The sequence below is a fragment of the Phalacrocorax aristotelis genome, chromosome 2, assembly GCF_949628215.1.
Source record: "Phalacrocorax aristotelis chromosome 2, bGulAri2.1, whole genome shotgun sequence".
Taxonomy (NCBI): domain Eukaryota; kingdom Metazoa; phylum Chordata; class Aves; order Suliformes; family Phalacrocoracidae; genus Phalacrocorax; species Phalacrocorax aristotelis.
The window spans coordinates 19,065,340-19,080,950 of NC_134277.1; the positions used below are offsets into that span (position 1 = coordinate 19,065,340).

Below are 15,611 nucleotides of genomic sequence, written 5' to 3' on the forward strand. Positions count from 1 at the left end.
ATCAAACGAAGGGAAATTCAAACAATAATTTGAGCTAACTTCAGGCTTGAGTGAAGTCAGTAGAAGCTTTCCCATGCACTTCAATGAAGCTATAATGTCACTCTGGGATTTTTTGAGGGGAATGGGAGTCAAGTTCATAAAATCCAGAAGAATTTGGCTCCATTACCAAGAATCAGCCAAGAAAAGAAAAAAAAACCCACAAAACAAAACATGTTAAATAGTAGCATTAGGTTCATTCAAACTTTTACAGCAACCATTTGAATTTTTATATAGATGTCATAAGGCCAAGTAGATCAAACTGGCAGATCTTTTCACATTATTATGGTTTTTTGACAGCCAAGCATTCACAATCATGGAAAATGTATTCTGATGTACATTCCTTAACATCTGTTTTACATACTGTAAAGGAAACACCTTTTACAATGACAGAATTGTATCCATCACTAACTAGGTTACACCTGTGCCCTGGTCAATGACAGATATCATTCACTTATACCTGCTTTTATAGTGATCAACTATCCAGCAGCTACAGTGGTAAAACTAAAGCAGACACACACATAGTCCAACAAACAACAACAAAACAGAAACCCCACCTTTACCCATTGTTAAGAACAGCTGAAAACTCAGTAGAAATGTGTTAAAAACTACATTCTCATCTTCTTAATTGTAAAGCCAAGACTGAAAAAGAAAAGGGGCAGGGAAGAGGGCAGACTCAAGCCCTTACTACTAAGTAAGCAAGCAATAAATGAGTGAGCCAGCTACTGAGTGCTTAAGTCCTTCCTGAGCACAATATGCAGTAAACAAGCCAGGTTTGGAGAGTAATTTTCACCTACCCATTTTTTTAAATTTTTATATAATACTTTATAAATAGACTACGGTGTAATTATTCTTGGATTATTTTTAATATCAACAGCACAAATCTACACACATAAAGCATTTTATATGGTGTTACTCCAGTGACTGTGATACCATACCACTTTTTTTGATAATGAAGAAAATGGCTTCAGTTTCAGTTTCATCCATGGCTTCCAGCATACTAGCCATAATTTCTTTATTCATCTGCTTATTCAATAACCATGTATATCCCACTACACATGCAGCACGTATATCTACTACACATATACTATGTATACTAACTAGAAGAAACCAAAATGGACTCCTATAAAAATATTTTTTCTACCAGTTCTTTCAATTCTCTGACATGCATACTGGCATGTCACATGTATTCAGACTAATTTTCTACTGGATAATACAAGCTTGTCTGGGGAACACAGGGCTCAGGATTCTTCCCACCATTCTGCTCTGGGTTGATTAGCTCACTGATGGCTGAGACGACAGGGTTTTCTTCTCTCCTTCCCCTCCCCATTTTTATTTTAATATATACTTGACTATTACCAACTTCTATACTCAATCATGCAGCAAAGTGGTGAAATATCATCTTAACATTGGGAAACCTGCAGCAGTCTGTTGCATACCGAGGACTGCAACCAGTGCTGGCCCAGCACCTTGATTTCAAGAGCTGTGGGAACAAAATGACCCAATTTTACCTGCTACAATGAAATCTCCCTTAACACAAATCCAGGTTAAGGTCAAAGTAAAGATAGAGGATCAAGATCTGGGGACATATAGCTGTACTGCATAAATCCTCAAATTTCCATTCCAGATCCAAAATTCGCTTTTTCCTTCTGTCCAACCCTCCCCCTGTGATTCATATAGACACAGCTCAGCTGGGACATTGACTGAAGTCTCTTCCTAAGGCATTACGTTTCTGCCTCATGCCTAGTATTTAAGCCCCAGGAGCTTCACCACTTCCAGGCAAAGACATCTCTTCCCCAGAAAATGGACACAAACAAGCTATAACATTTTTTTGGAACTGTCTTTTTGTTTTGCCTATAAAATAGCACTCAAATACAACAGTTCTGTTTTTTTCTAAATCACTTTTATGTATATATAAATGCTTTGTAATTAGCTCATAATTGGGACTACATAAAATAATAACCAAATTGGGGATGATAAAGGGATTAGGATTCATAACCCCAATCCTTGCTTTGAGGGATTTAACAATGATGGATTTCAAAATTTCTCTATCTGAGCTTTAGTTTTTTGGAATTGAGGATAACTATTTGTTTGAAGTTTTACTGGATACTCAATCCATAACTAGTGATTTTTTGGGAGAAAAAAAAAAGTAGAGAGCTATCAATGGGTGCCTTCATAAGAACTGAGATATCACAGAATCACAGAATGGTTTAGGTTGGAAGGGACCTTTAGAGGTCATCTAGTCCAACTCCCCTGCAGTGAGCAGGGACATCTTCAATTAAATCAGGTTGCTCAGAGCCCTGTCCTACCTGACCTTGAATGCTTCCAGGGATGGGGCATCTACCACCTTCCTGGGCAACCTGTGCCAGTGTTTCACTACCCTCATAGTAAAAATTTTTTTCCTTATATCCAGTCTAAATCTACCCTCCTTTAGTTTAAAACCATTACACCTTGGCCTGTCACAACAGGCCCTGCTAAAGAGGTTGCCCCAATCCCTCCTGTAGTCCCCCTTTAAGTACTGGAAGGCCACAATAAGGTTTCCCGTAGCCTTCTCTTCTCCAGGCTGAACAACCCCAACTCTCTCAGCCTGTCTTCATAGAAGAGGTGCTCCAGCCCTCGGATCATTTTTGTGGCCCTCCTCTGGACCTGCTCCAACAGGTCCATGTCCGTTCTGTGTTGGGGGCTGCAGAGCTGGATGCAGCACTCCAGGTGGGCTCTCAGCAGAGTAGAGGGGCAGAGTCACCTCCCTCGACCCGCTGGCCACGCTGCTTTTGATGCAGCCCAGGCTACAGTTAGCTTTCTGGGCTGCAAGCACACATTGCTTGCTCATGTCCAGCTTTTCGTTCACCAGTACCCCCAAGTCCTTCTCCACAGGGCTGCTCTCAATCCCTTCATCCCCCAGCCTGTATCAATACATTGGGTTGCCCCGACCCAGGTGCAGGACTCCGCACTTGGTCTTGTTGAACCTCGTGAGGTTCACATGGGCCCACTTCTCAGGCTTGTCCAGGTGCCTCTGGATGACATCCCATCCCTCAGGCGTGTCAACTGCACTGCCCAGCTTGGTGTCATCTGCAAACTTGCTGAGGGTGCACTCGATCCCATTGTCTATGTCACTGATGAAGATATTAAATAGTACCAATCCCAGTATGGACCCCTGAGGGACACCACTCATCACTGGGCTCCATCTGGACATTGAGCCATTGACCACTACCCTCTGGATGCAATCATCTAGCCAGTTCCTTATCCACCAAACAGTCCACCTATCAAATCCTTATCTCTCCACTTTAGAGAGAAGGATGCTATGGGGGACCATGTCAAAGGCCTTACAGAAGTCCAGATAGATGACATCTGTAGCTCTTCCCTTGTCCACTGATGTAGTCACTCTATCATAGAAGGCCACTAGGTTGGTCAGGGAGGACTTGCCCTTGGTGAAGTCATGCTGGCTGCCTTTATCACCCCCCTGTCCTCTATGTGCCTTAGCGTAGCTTCAAGGAGGATCTGTTCCATGACCTTCCAAGGCGCAGAGGTGAGGCTGACAGGACGGTAGTTCCCCAGGTCCTCCCTTCTACCCTTTTTAAAGATGGGCACAATGTTTCCCTTTTTCCAGTCCCTAGGGACTTCACCTGACTGCCACGACTTTTCAAATATCGTGGAGAATGGCTTAGCGACTACATCAGCCAATTCTCTCAGGACTCTGGGATGCATCTTATCAGCTCCCATAGACTTGTATATATCCAGGTTCCTCAGGTGGTCACAAACCTGATATTTCCTTACAGTGTGAGGGGCTTTATCCCCCTGGTCTCCATCCTGCGGTCCATCAGCTTAGGAGGGGTGAGGAGAGAGTTTACGACTGAAGACTGAGGCAAAAAAATTGTTGAGTACCTCAGCCTTCTCCTCATCTGTTGATACTAGGCCTCCATTCTTGTTCGTCAGGGCGGGTATGCTTTCTTTGACTTTCCTTTTCTGGTTGATGTACCTGTAGAAGCCTTTCTTGTTATCCTTTGCATCCCCTGCCAAATTCAGCTCCAGCCACGCCTTGGCCCTCCGGACCCCCTCCCTACACAACCGGGCAGTGTCCCTATGCTCTTCCCAGGATACCTGTCCCTGCTTCCACTGCCTGTGCAATTCCCTCTTGCTCTTCAGTTTGACCAACATGCCTTGACTGAGCCATGCCGGTCTCTTCCCTTCCTTGCCTGATTTCTTACACCTGGGAACTGAGAGCTCTTATGCTGTATGGAACGCGTCCTTAAAGATCTGCCCAGCTCTCTCCTGTTCCCTTGTCCCTAAGGACCGTTTCCAAGGGGGTCCTGCTGACTAACTCCTTGAAGAGCTGGAAGTCTGCTTTCCTGAAATTTAGGGTCCCGACTATACTCCTAGTTTTTCCTGAATCCCTCAGGAAAAAATATGTTCAAATCATACTGGAGCTTGTCTCTACATAAAAATTGTTTTCTACATAATATGTAGTTTTCCATCAAAACCTAGGGCCTGCTATGTGCCACATTACAAGAATACACAGTTAGCCTCTGACCCAGGCAGCTTACAGTAGGATATACACAGAAGTTGAAGACAGGAAGACTCATTTCTTCCCCTTCAAAGACAAGTACTTAAGATGCAGGAATGCAAAGACCAGCTTCACATTCGTAGCCCATACCAGAACCAGGCAGGGAACTCTGAGACCTTGAATCTCCTAGTATACCCTCAAGCAAAGGTTCACTCCTCTGTGCAGAGGTTTTACAGCAAGTAGGACAATCTAAGAAAAACCACGTACATCAAAACCCACAGCTTCAGACAGCCTCCCAGACTTAATTAACTTCCTAAATATTAACAGAACACAGCTGAAATTAATTGACTCCCAGTATAAATTGCTTATTTGTCTGCGAAGACTGGTACAAGGAGAACTGTTAAAGGGCTGAGGAAACATGATCCTGCAGGTGTTATTTGGCTACCAGAGAAGCGTGCTAAAGACACTATCATATGCTTGCATTTTCCTCTGCAAATCACACCAGCTGCACATCATCTTGTCTTAAGAAAAGTCACCACATACTTAACAATAATGCATTCAATAGCTGTCATACTTATTTCAAAAATTTAAGAGTACTATTTCAGAAGAATTATTCACCCTAATGCTTTGTCTTTTGATTTACAGCTTCAAAATCATAACTTGAATTAGTTATATTAAACATCGTATTTCCTCACTTCCACCATGTTTAAGAACAAGCCCCTGCAGAAAAATTGTTGAGCTTCCACTTCTGTTATTAAAAATACATTAAATGGAATAAATTCAAGTATTCTGTCCTGGGTGATGAAAAATGTTTTATTATATCTCACTTTAGTTGAGAAAGCTGATAATAATTTAACCTCATATTTCAGCAATAAATTGGACTGTCTCTGGAATACGTCTGAATGCCCAAACAACTGGGTAATTTATCATACCCCTCACCATTAAAGATTTACTTTAAAAAACACAACTACAACTTGATCCAAACTTCTGAGCTAGGAATGCACCCTTGAACCTCTACAAAAACCCTTTAAGATACTTCTGGTGTGCTTAGCATGATTGTTGACTCAACTCCTGCTCAGATTTTGGCTACCCCAGCTCCTGCTAAGGCTGATGTATGCTGGGAGCAGTGCTGTTAGGTCACAGCAAGAGCACTGGGTAGGCAGGACAGGTGGCTAGAAAGAACAAAAGGGCCATTATGCACTATTATCACCTGCAAATTGCTGTCTCCTGCAGCCATTATCTTTTGTGTGGCAGTCTCCTCAGAATCTGCTAACTTATGGAAATGGTATAGGCCAAACCTCCAAGCTGGAAGGTATAAATACGAGTTTACAAAAAAAAAAAAAAAAAGTTTTTGAAGTGGATCCAGTGGCAGTTGGACTGCTGAGGCTTTTCTGCTTCCCGGTGTGATACAGGTGATGCTTGCACTGTGATGGAGGAGGAAGAATGAGCACTCTCACACCTGGCTGGATAAATAAGTTGTTGGTTTTTTTTTCCCTGGCTCATAGGTGCCCAAATTAAGAGTTATGGGTTCTAAGTTATGAAGCCTCATGACTTGAACGGTGAATAAGTGAATTCACAGGATAGACTAGTCTGGGCAAAAGGGGGCTGAGCTCCTGTTTGTTGTGTTTGTTTCTTGTATTTCATTTCTTAATGAGCTCATGAACTAAAGTTTATATTGTAGAGTATGTTGTTCTGTAAATTTGAGGCAGCCAAATGGACTGTGACACTTAGTGATTAAATGCAGGGTATTTCAGGTGGAAAAAAATAATTTTAGAGTTCCAAGAGAACAAGCCAATATGGCTGGGTTTTTTGGTTTGTGGGTTGGTTTTGTTGGTTTGGGTTTTCTTCCCCCTCTAAGAAGGGATCTGGTGTCAGTGATCTGGCTATCACAGTTATAAGAAAAAATTGGGTGAGATTTCTTATGAGCCAGCCCTATGTGATTTTTCGCTTCCTAGGTCAGTCACATCAAACATACACACCCTATATGCAGCAGACCTCAGGTCGTGTACTAGAGATATCCAGAGATGCCCTGTTCAGCATCGATGCTGGCAGATTACTGCATTCTCCATTATTTTCATTATCTAGCTAGTCTGGAGAGGGAAGGGAAGGGGCAGCTTCACAAAGAACATAGTATAACTCCTGTTAACTGACTGCTGCAAAGTCAATTCAGTGAAGCGCATCTATCACACATTTAAGACACATACCAATTGCACTGTTGAGGGCTTTACGGTCAAGGCCACAGAGCATTACAGAAGAGTGAGTCGAGTGGGAATAAGCAATAGGTTTTGCTTCTGCAGGCTAGGTTGCAAGCACAATAGAGCCTGAATGTCACATATAATACTACATGTTAATCCAATATTTTTACTACTGTTTCATATCACCTAAGTTTGCAACTTCTTTCTAAACCTTCCCCCACAATAGTTTCTGAATGGAGCTCCATCTCACTTGGATGAAAGCATATCCATTTTGTCCATATGGAGCTGATAAAAAAGGAGCTGATAAAACAAAAGAATCACCTCGCCTTCTGTCATTCATCCTTCTCCATAAAGGGAGCTTACGTGACTAGCAAAGCAGATACCTGTTCATATATGACTAAAGTGAATCCAGCCTTTAGGTTCCCATCAGCATCTTGTCTCCTAGCTACCACACAGTCTTCTGGTCTTGAAATTAAGAACCAGGACCTCATTGATTCAGCTCAAAATGTACCTATGAGGTCTTCTTTTGTCTATTTCATTTGTCCATATCACTCCCCCTTCCCATTGCAACACTACTTGTGTTTAACCAGACAGGTCCTGCACATACCCTTACCCTGCAATTTGCCAGACATCTTATGTGTCACAGGAGGTGGATGTCAGGAGCCAGCAACACTAGCTTACATTGCCTACTGTGTCTGTTACCTCTGTGGAAGTGACACGTGTACTCCTTCAGATTCTGAAACTTAAACCTCTTTCCTAATGAATGCCAGAAAAATAATCACCCTAATAAAAAAAAAAAAGAAATGAAATTGCAATGTTCATGCAGAGACTGCTGAGGCTTGTTATATCAAAGAAAAGACCCTTCTCACCTCACTTTTTGCTGTCTGATTCCTTTATCCAATATACAGTTTATAAGCTCTTTGGTCTGGTACTGATCACAAGGCACAGTGGGGCCTTGAAATACCTAATGCAATAGCAGCATAAAATCCCACAACACATTTCCTCTTATTTCATGAGTTAATGCCACACTGACAGGTACTTAATAAGAAAGTTAAAGGTTGCTGCTTCATGGAATTCCTAAGACAAGCCAAGAGCACGAGGCTATGATATGCCATTTATACTAACAACTAGCACTTTCTGGATAAATGTCCAAATAATTTGATTGTTCATCCACGAACATGGATCGCAGCTCAGACCCCGAGCTAGTATAAACGTAGCTGTAATGAGCCATTTACGCAGCATAGTATCTCACCCATCATTCAAAGAACAAGTTTTGCTCTTGAAATTCCAATACCATCCCCATTTAATTCTGGGGGATATTTGGCCTCTGATTTTGATGATGATACAGCCTATATCTGAATGGGAACTATAGTCAAATCTAAGCTCAGTGTGAGCAGAATATCTAGTTTGGCAACTAGTTAAAAACAAGTGTTTAGGACACAACCTTTTTTTTTAAGTTCATTTGTCAAAGCCTGAATACGTTCAACATTATAATTTCACTCTAAAACAACAACAAAAAATTTTCCATGATTAGATAATTTTTATACTATCCATGTGTCTATCTGAATTATCCTCTTTGTACATCAGTTTGCTTACTACTTTCCACTCTATACATCCGCCAGTGTTTTCCCAGAACTGAACAGTTGTCTTTCCCATCTGCAAGAAACTTTGCACAAGGGGAAAAAAAACCCCAACCTCTTTTGCCCCAGCTATGGTAGATGAAGAATAAAAACCAACAACCTTCTCTAACAGTCAGTCCACTTCTTTCACTGTTGTGTGCTTACACTAGTAAGAAAGACTCCTGGGATTCACCTAACTTGATAAGTGTACAACATACTTACTGCAACCTAAGCTAGATACTATAATCCCATTTTAGTCAGTCAAAGCAATCAAATATTGATTTACCTGACCTGGTTAGCGTCTACCTTAGCATAAGAAGACTAGCTCTCCAGACTCTATTGATTATACCGGCTACGTTTCCACTGACTACAACAGGAACCCAGTTATACAGCTTCAGATGTAGATATGTAAGGTGAAATGAATCCTATCCTACTTAACTGCTGGAAACAGAGTTATAGCTTGACAACTGACAAAATGAGTATTGGCTCCATGCTACAGTCAGGGAAACTGCAAGCTAGCCACATCTCATCACCTGAAAGTTGGCAGGCAGCTTGGACATTGTCTGATGATGCACAGAAAAGACAGGAACCGTGCAATGACATTGCCAAGCAAACTTTGAACCTGACATCAAACCCTAAATGAATGTAAATGCAGAAAAAGATGGTTACTTTAAAGCATTTGGAGGCAAGAAGTGGCGATAAATCTAGCTCAATCTCAGACAATGTATTCCCTGGGCACAATTCAAAGTATATACATTAATCATAGGGCTGCTCAGGGAAAAAACTGATGCATTTTTGAGGCCACTTTTTAGTGTTCACTCTCTGAAGGGCAGGATAACTGCTGCTTCTGTTCCTAAAAACACTCTTCCTCTTTGCTGACTGTTATGCACCAACAACTTTCCCAACAAAGCAAGACAGTTTTCAGAGAAATTTGATGCCTCTGGACTCCTTGACCTTTGTAAAACAACTACATTCAGAGATAAACAGTACTGTGTGGTATCGGTACCTGATTTATGTATTGATAAATTGTTTTTGATGTATCGTATTTTGATTGTTTTTGATCAAAAAATCGTTTTTGATAATCGTATTGATGTATCGGTACCTGTTTTATGTATTGATAAATGCATATTGGGTGTCCACACTGACTTTCATCTGCTGATTATTATTCAGCTGATCTTGACATTTCACCTTGCTGCTGACTGAACTGGCCAGTCCCACTCATGGGAGGTCCAGCTCTTCACTCTCTGAACATTCTCAGAGGCACTGCTGGAAGAGATCTACACCAGTGTTAGGTTCCACCTTTGTTCTCTTCCATTCCTTCCCATGCCCTGCAACAGTGAAAGTCCTACTGCATGCTAAGGTTTAGTTCTCAAAAAACCCCTCTTCTGATGAAATTTCCTAAGCAACAGCTTACAGAATCCGCTAGGCCTGTAAGCATTCAATTTAATCTCATGTACAGGGGATGCCCACTCGATGACAATCCTTCAGAGCTCAAACATGACATCAGTACAGGATCCCAAGTTATTGAAGCCAACCTTTAGTTACAGGAAGACAGTATGAAAAGAACATGGAAACTAAATGCTACTTTTAATTATCGTAGTAAATTCTAAAAGCCCTGATATTTTGAGAACAAATGAGAGCTAAAGATTTTTGTGGCAATTGTCATCCAACAGAGAATATGTATGCAGGGGCATTACAATCATGAAAACAAGATTAATAACAGAAGAGGGAATGGTGTCATTATGAAATTGTAGCTGGACCTTGTGCCACCAGAAGTAATGAATGGACATTAGCAATCCATGAACTGAATCATTCCTAGCTCATTTTGTGGCTCCCAGAAGAGAGGCGCTGCAAGCGATGAGAATAATTTTTCAATGACTAGATCAATATATTAGCAAAGAACTTCGCTTTCAAAGCTAAAGCACCACTTAATTTTCCTATTTTCACACAGTAAAACTTTACAAGGCCATAAAATCAATACGGTGCGATCTCGCTTGCTCCCTATTTCTCAGAACTTCTAACAACCGCAAAATGGCAACTCAAAATTAATTTAGCAGCTTTCGCAGGGCTTGAAATAAAGGTAATACAGTCTTTTGATAGCAAGATAAGGAAGGCATTACAGACAAATTTACCAGCATTGAATGTTAACAGGCAAGAAGTTACTGGGTACGGGTGTGTAATTGGGACGTTGCGGGCACATCCCGGCTTCACACGAGCCGTGTGAGGCCCACGGTCACGCCCCAGGCCTGCACGCACCCGGGCGGGCAGCCTCGGCGCCCCGACTGGCTCCACCACAAGCACGAAGCCGTCCAGACACCGCTCCTCAACGCTCCACATGCTTTTCTTACCCAGAAACTCACTCACAGGAGACAAACAAAAGCGTAGAAACAAGAAGGACTGACCCAGGGGCCCAGACGAAAGAGCCCGTGGGCAAGCGCCCGTCCCCTCCCGGCGGCGGGAAGCACCGTCCCGCCCTGCCGCGCCGCGCCTTCCCCCAGGGCCGGTCCGCCATGTCGGGGGGGGGGGGGGGGGGGGGCGGGCCGCTGCGGAGCCCCTTGGTGGGGCGGGACCGCCGGGCAGCGCGGCTCCCGGGGGAGCGGGCGTAGCCTGGGGAGCCGCCGGTCAGCCACCGGCCCCGGGCCCTCCCCTCTTGCCCTGCCCGCCGCTCCCGGGCTGGGGATTACCCGCAGCGAAACCTCCGGTCCACGCAGAGCCAGCCCCGCCGAGGAGGCTGGGGCCGCGCCACCTCCGACGGCCGTGCCTCGGATTCGCCTTCCTTCTCCGGACGGCCCCGGCCCGGCCGCAGTCACGCTTTGGGGTCAGCGGCGGATGAGCGGTTTGCCCCGCTAATCCCCCGCAAGCGCCGGCAAAGCCGCGAGCGCTCGGCCCGCCCCGGGCAGGGGGCGGCGGGGGTCGCCGGGGCGGCCCAGCTCCCCTCCCCTCCCGGCGGGGAAGCGGGCGGCTGCTGAGCCGCCCGGCCCGGGTGGGCCACAGCCCGCCTGGGACCCCAGGCCGGCCGCGTCCGGAGCGGGGGCACGGCTTCCGGGACTGATCCACCCCAAGCGGGGATTGCACCGCACCTGTCGGCCAGGGAGCACCGCGGGAGGCTGCGGGCCTGTCGGGAAAGCTGCGAGTGGCGGCCCCGGGGCTGCCCGCGGCCGCGCTGTCCGGCATAAACCTAATGGACTTACCTGGTCTGCTAAAAATAAAAGAGATCTGGTGCGTGCACAGAGCTCACGTTATTACCTGTTTTAGAGAGGTCACTAGGCAGCAGCAGCACAACATAAATATAACCATAGTAGTCGGGTGAAGTTGTAAAACAAAGTACTGAAAAATTGGGAAATGGATGAATTTTATCAGCAGAGCTCCTGTGTGTTACGTGAGCCAGTGCTCACGCTTGTCAGGTTTTCTTTTTAGAACCCCTGCCACATCCACCACAAAGAAGTGGCAAGAGGGAATATGTACCTCCATCAGAGACTTCTGCTGTTGCGTTGAGTTTGTCTCCTATTTTTCTAGTAATATTTGAACCTGGTTTTTGTTTTCAGGCAGGTCTGACAGCAGGGGAGTTGTTTCAGAGCTGTCTGGTTTTGGTGTCTTTCACAAAAGCAGAGTAGAGACCAGGTAGTTCATGGATAGCCTTTCTATGTGAATATATCCATGATGGGAAAGACTGCTTATCCCATCCCAGACATCAAAGAAATCACATGGACAAGAAGCCTTATAAAATTCCTCACTGTGTGAAAATTGTCAATAGAAACTATTATATTCTTAAACCCCAAAGCTAAACAGTCATGAGCAAGATATTTGTAAGGACAAAAGGCCTCCTTAATTCCCTTTGTCAAAACAGTACTTCTTTACTGCACAAAAATTGTTAACATTTTTAGACTGCGCATAGTGTTACGCACAAAGGAATTTATAAGGGAAAGTTTAAGGTGCCATGTAGTCTTTATTAACTCCTTTCATTGCTGGCTGCTCCGTCCCCTTATAACCTCTCCTCCTCCCCTTGTTGGGACCCTATAAAAATGAGCTTCCTGGTTTTATAATCCCATTTTCCAAACTGGGGTTGGAAGCACTGGTGGAACAGGGTCTCAGCTGTAAAAACATACATATCTTTTAGGCTTGAGTTGCTACATGAGCAGCATTTGTTGAAAGCTTGTCCTTCCCGCCTCCCCCCCTCCCCAGCCCAAGCAAAGCTCTCCTTGATTGTAGTTGTGCTGATGAGTACCTAGTACCCACTGCCTTTAGCCTGTGTGTCTGGCTGGATGGCAGGTCACATGCAGAAACATGACAGTCTAATCCTCTCATCATGGAGGAGCTTGACCAGAGTGCACCATGAAAAAAAGGCTACAAGCCTCTCAGTGTAAAGCTAGGTGCAGAAAGGGGATGGTGCACACTCACACCTTTCCTACCTGACAGAGCTGGTGTTGCATCTGAGGCCTGGAGCAATGAGCTGTGAAGTGCTTAGACACAGTCTTAGGAGTTAGAAAAGAGAATAACTTCAGCCATCGGTTCATATGTCCCCTTCCACTCCTAGCAGTGCTGTCAGAAAACAAAACCACTGCTGCCTACTTTGTCTGCTTCTTGATATCTGTGTGCCGAAGTCACTGTCCCTTAGCTCTGAAGGCCTGAAATTCCCTGTGAGCACTCCCTGTGAGCACTCCTTCTTCTGTCAAAGGGGCCTCAAATGCAAAAATCCATGATGTGACTCAGGTAACTGAGTCCATATGGAGTGAAGTGTTGTACACGCTTCAGTCTTCTACATTAATTAATTACTCAGGTGAACTGTTCTGTGAAACTCACAAAAACTGGTATATGTTTAATTTAGATGATCCTGAATGATGTGTAATGATGGCCCGTTGCTGCAGAAAGGATTCTAGTCACAAGTAAGCCTCTGAGGCCTCTAAATGTAGGCACTGTTCAAACAAACAACTTGTTTCAGCCCTTACTGGATGACAATCTATGTGTCAGACAGACACCGATCATGCTGGAAAACTTAGGCGTGAGGGAGTGACATTCAGTGTCATGCAGCATGTGACTTCTCCTTTCGTTTTATTTCACTTCTTCATGTTCTTCTTTCTCTATCTCAACTTGCCTTGCCTTTTGCCCCTCTTTTCCCCAAACATTTATGGCTTTGCCTTTCTCTAGGAAGCCTTCCAGATGAGATTTCAAAGTTTCTGAGTGAGTGTGGATACCTGGTGCCTCTTCCCCCAAATAAATTTGAAATAATTAAGGGCAAGTGTTATGTATTGACAATATCTAGATATATATTAACAGAAAAAATTAAGTGTGATCATCTCCAGCTGTGCCTGGTCTGCGGTTAAGTTGCGCTTAGCACCATGAGACAGCATCTATACTACACTATCTTTTTAACAGGTTGCAATTAGACTGTCTCCTTGCCTTCAACATAGTTTTTAACTTCATTAGAAATATTGTGCGTGTAAGTCTGAAAACTCTTTAAATTACTGTGTGAGAAATGTGAAAGCAGTGTGAACAGACACCCTTTCAGAGCATCCTCAACATTAGATCACACTTATTCTTCATTGTAATATAATTGTAATATAATGGACCAGAAGCATACATAAGTAGAATGGACCTCTTTTACTTCAAAACTGATAAACACAGACTTTTATGTTCCTAGAAGCTTCTAATGACAAAAAGAAAAAAAATGCTCTTGTGATTAAGGCATGAAATTAAGACTATAATTTATTTAATAAATTATTTCTTGTATTGTGAAAGTCCTTACTACATCCAAATAAAGTCAAGATCCTGCTGTGCTGGACACTGTGGACCTCCCTACAAAGGGAGGTCCTCCTGCTGTTGGGTGGAGCTCAGCCATGGAGGACTTGTGGGACCTAAGACACATATTGCCTCTTTTCATCCATTGTCTTTTCTTTATAGTTGAGCTTCTAATACTATTCTACCCATGAGGAGGTCTTTGATGGCTAATTATGTACCTATGTAAATAACAAGTGATGCACAAAAAGATCAGCAGGTACATAAATAATAACTTAAAAAAATATACAAGCACATTTAACTAGCAGAAGAAAGACCACCACTACAAGAATTAAAGAACTTACCTCTCTGGGGAACTGCTTTTTGACCTCTCTGGCTGCTTAACTGAGCACAGCCTGGAGCAAATATGAGGAACTCCTCCCCTTTTGGTGTTTGTTACAGTGAAACAATACTTCCTGTGACACCTGAGTAAATATCCTCTAGGAAAACCACCACATAGTTTATCTAGCGCTAGCTTATTATTCCCTTGATTATAAATACCATCCACCATAATGAATTACCAAACATGCCCAAAAGTATGAGTTATTTATTGAATGCATAGTTTTCTCTGAAGCAACCCCAAGCATTGCCAGATATTTTCTTTAGTTGATCAAAAGGGTTCCATAACCCCTTTTGAAGGTCTTAGATCCGTGATCCTTGTAATCACATTTAGCTCAGGAGATTGTTAATAGGATACAAAATCTTTCACGTCCAACCCAGACCAGTGCAGATGAAAAGTTGTAACTATTTAACAGATCTTCATGTCCTGTGACCTAACCCAGCTCCTAAAGGAAAAATTCTGTCTTACTTTAAGTTTACAGAATGTGTTTTTCAGGCTTTTTTATCTGCACATGTAATACAGAACACTTGATAATGAGTGAAATAATTAAAAAGCTCTGTGGTAATTAATAAATCCAATTAAAACTGCAATCAAAAGGATTTTCAAGATTCCCATTCCAAAACTATCTCCACAGTCTCAACAAGCCCATAAGCACAGGTGAGGGTTACGGTAATCAAAAAGAGGGAATTTCTGGAAAGTAGAAGTGAGTTAGAAAACTGCCAGTTCTTCACTAAAATTTCATTGCATCAGCCCCTGCCATTAGACCCAGGAGCTGCACATCTAGCACAAAAGTATTGCCTTTGAATGGTGATACCTAACTCATACTTACTGATTCATATTCAGTAGGGAAAAACAAAACACAAACAAACATATGCAAGGCATTGTGTTGAAACTTCACAGCTATTTATACTTTACAGCGTTTGAGGTGGCAAAGTTTTAGGGTTTTGCAGGTATTGTTTTCCATTGAAGAAAGTCCTAAGTCAGACCCAATTCGAATGCATCTCTCAAACTCAATTTTTTAAAAATGAAAATATCAGGAAAATACATATTGGAGAATTTGGAATATAAAACCTTCCACAGTTGTTCTAAAAAATCACAGGAGAGAAGGTCAGTGGCCAAATGATAACTGCAGACAAGATTGATGATAC

At 43.1% G+C, this 15,611-nt stretch overlaps 1 protein-coding gene across 6 annotated transcripts in view; it reads right to left on the reverse strand.

Annotated features, from left to right (window-relative positions):
* Positions 1–11,149, reverse strand: part of MYO3A (myosin IIIA) — a 126,572-nt gene extending 115,423 nt beyond the window's left edge. For 4 of the 6 annotated variants that reach the window (XM_075082621.1, XM_075082625.1, XM_075082623.1 and 1 more), the window contains exon 1: positions 11,036–11,105. The gene's annotated coding sequence lies outside the window, so the exon portion shown is untranslated. Of the gene's footprint in view, positions 1–10,753; positions 10,825–11,035 lie in introns of those variants that run through there. The other 2 variants (XM_075082622.1, XM_075082620.1) reach the window with 2 other exon arrangements.
* Between the last annotated feature and the right edge of the window lie 4,462 nt (positions 11,150–15,611).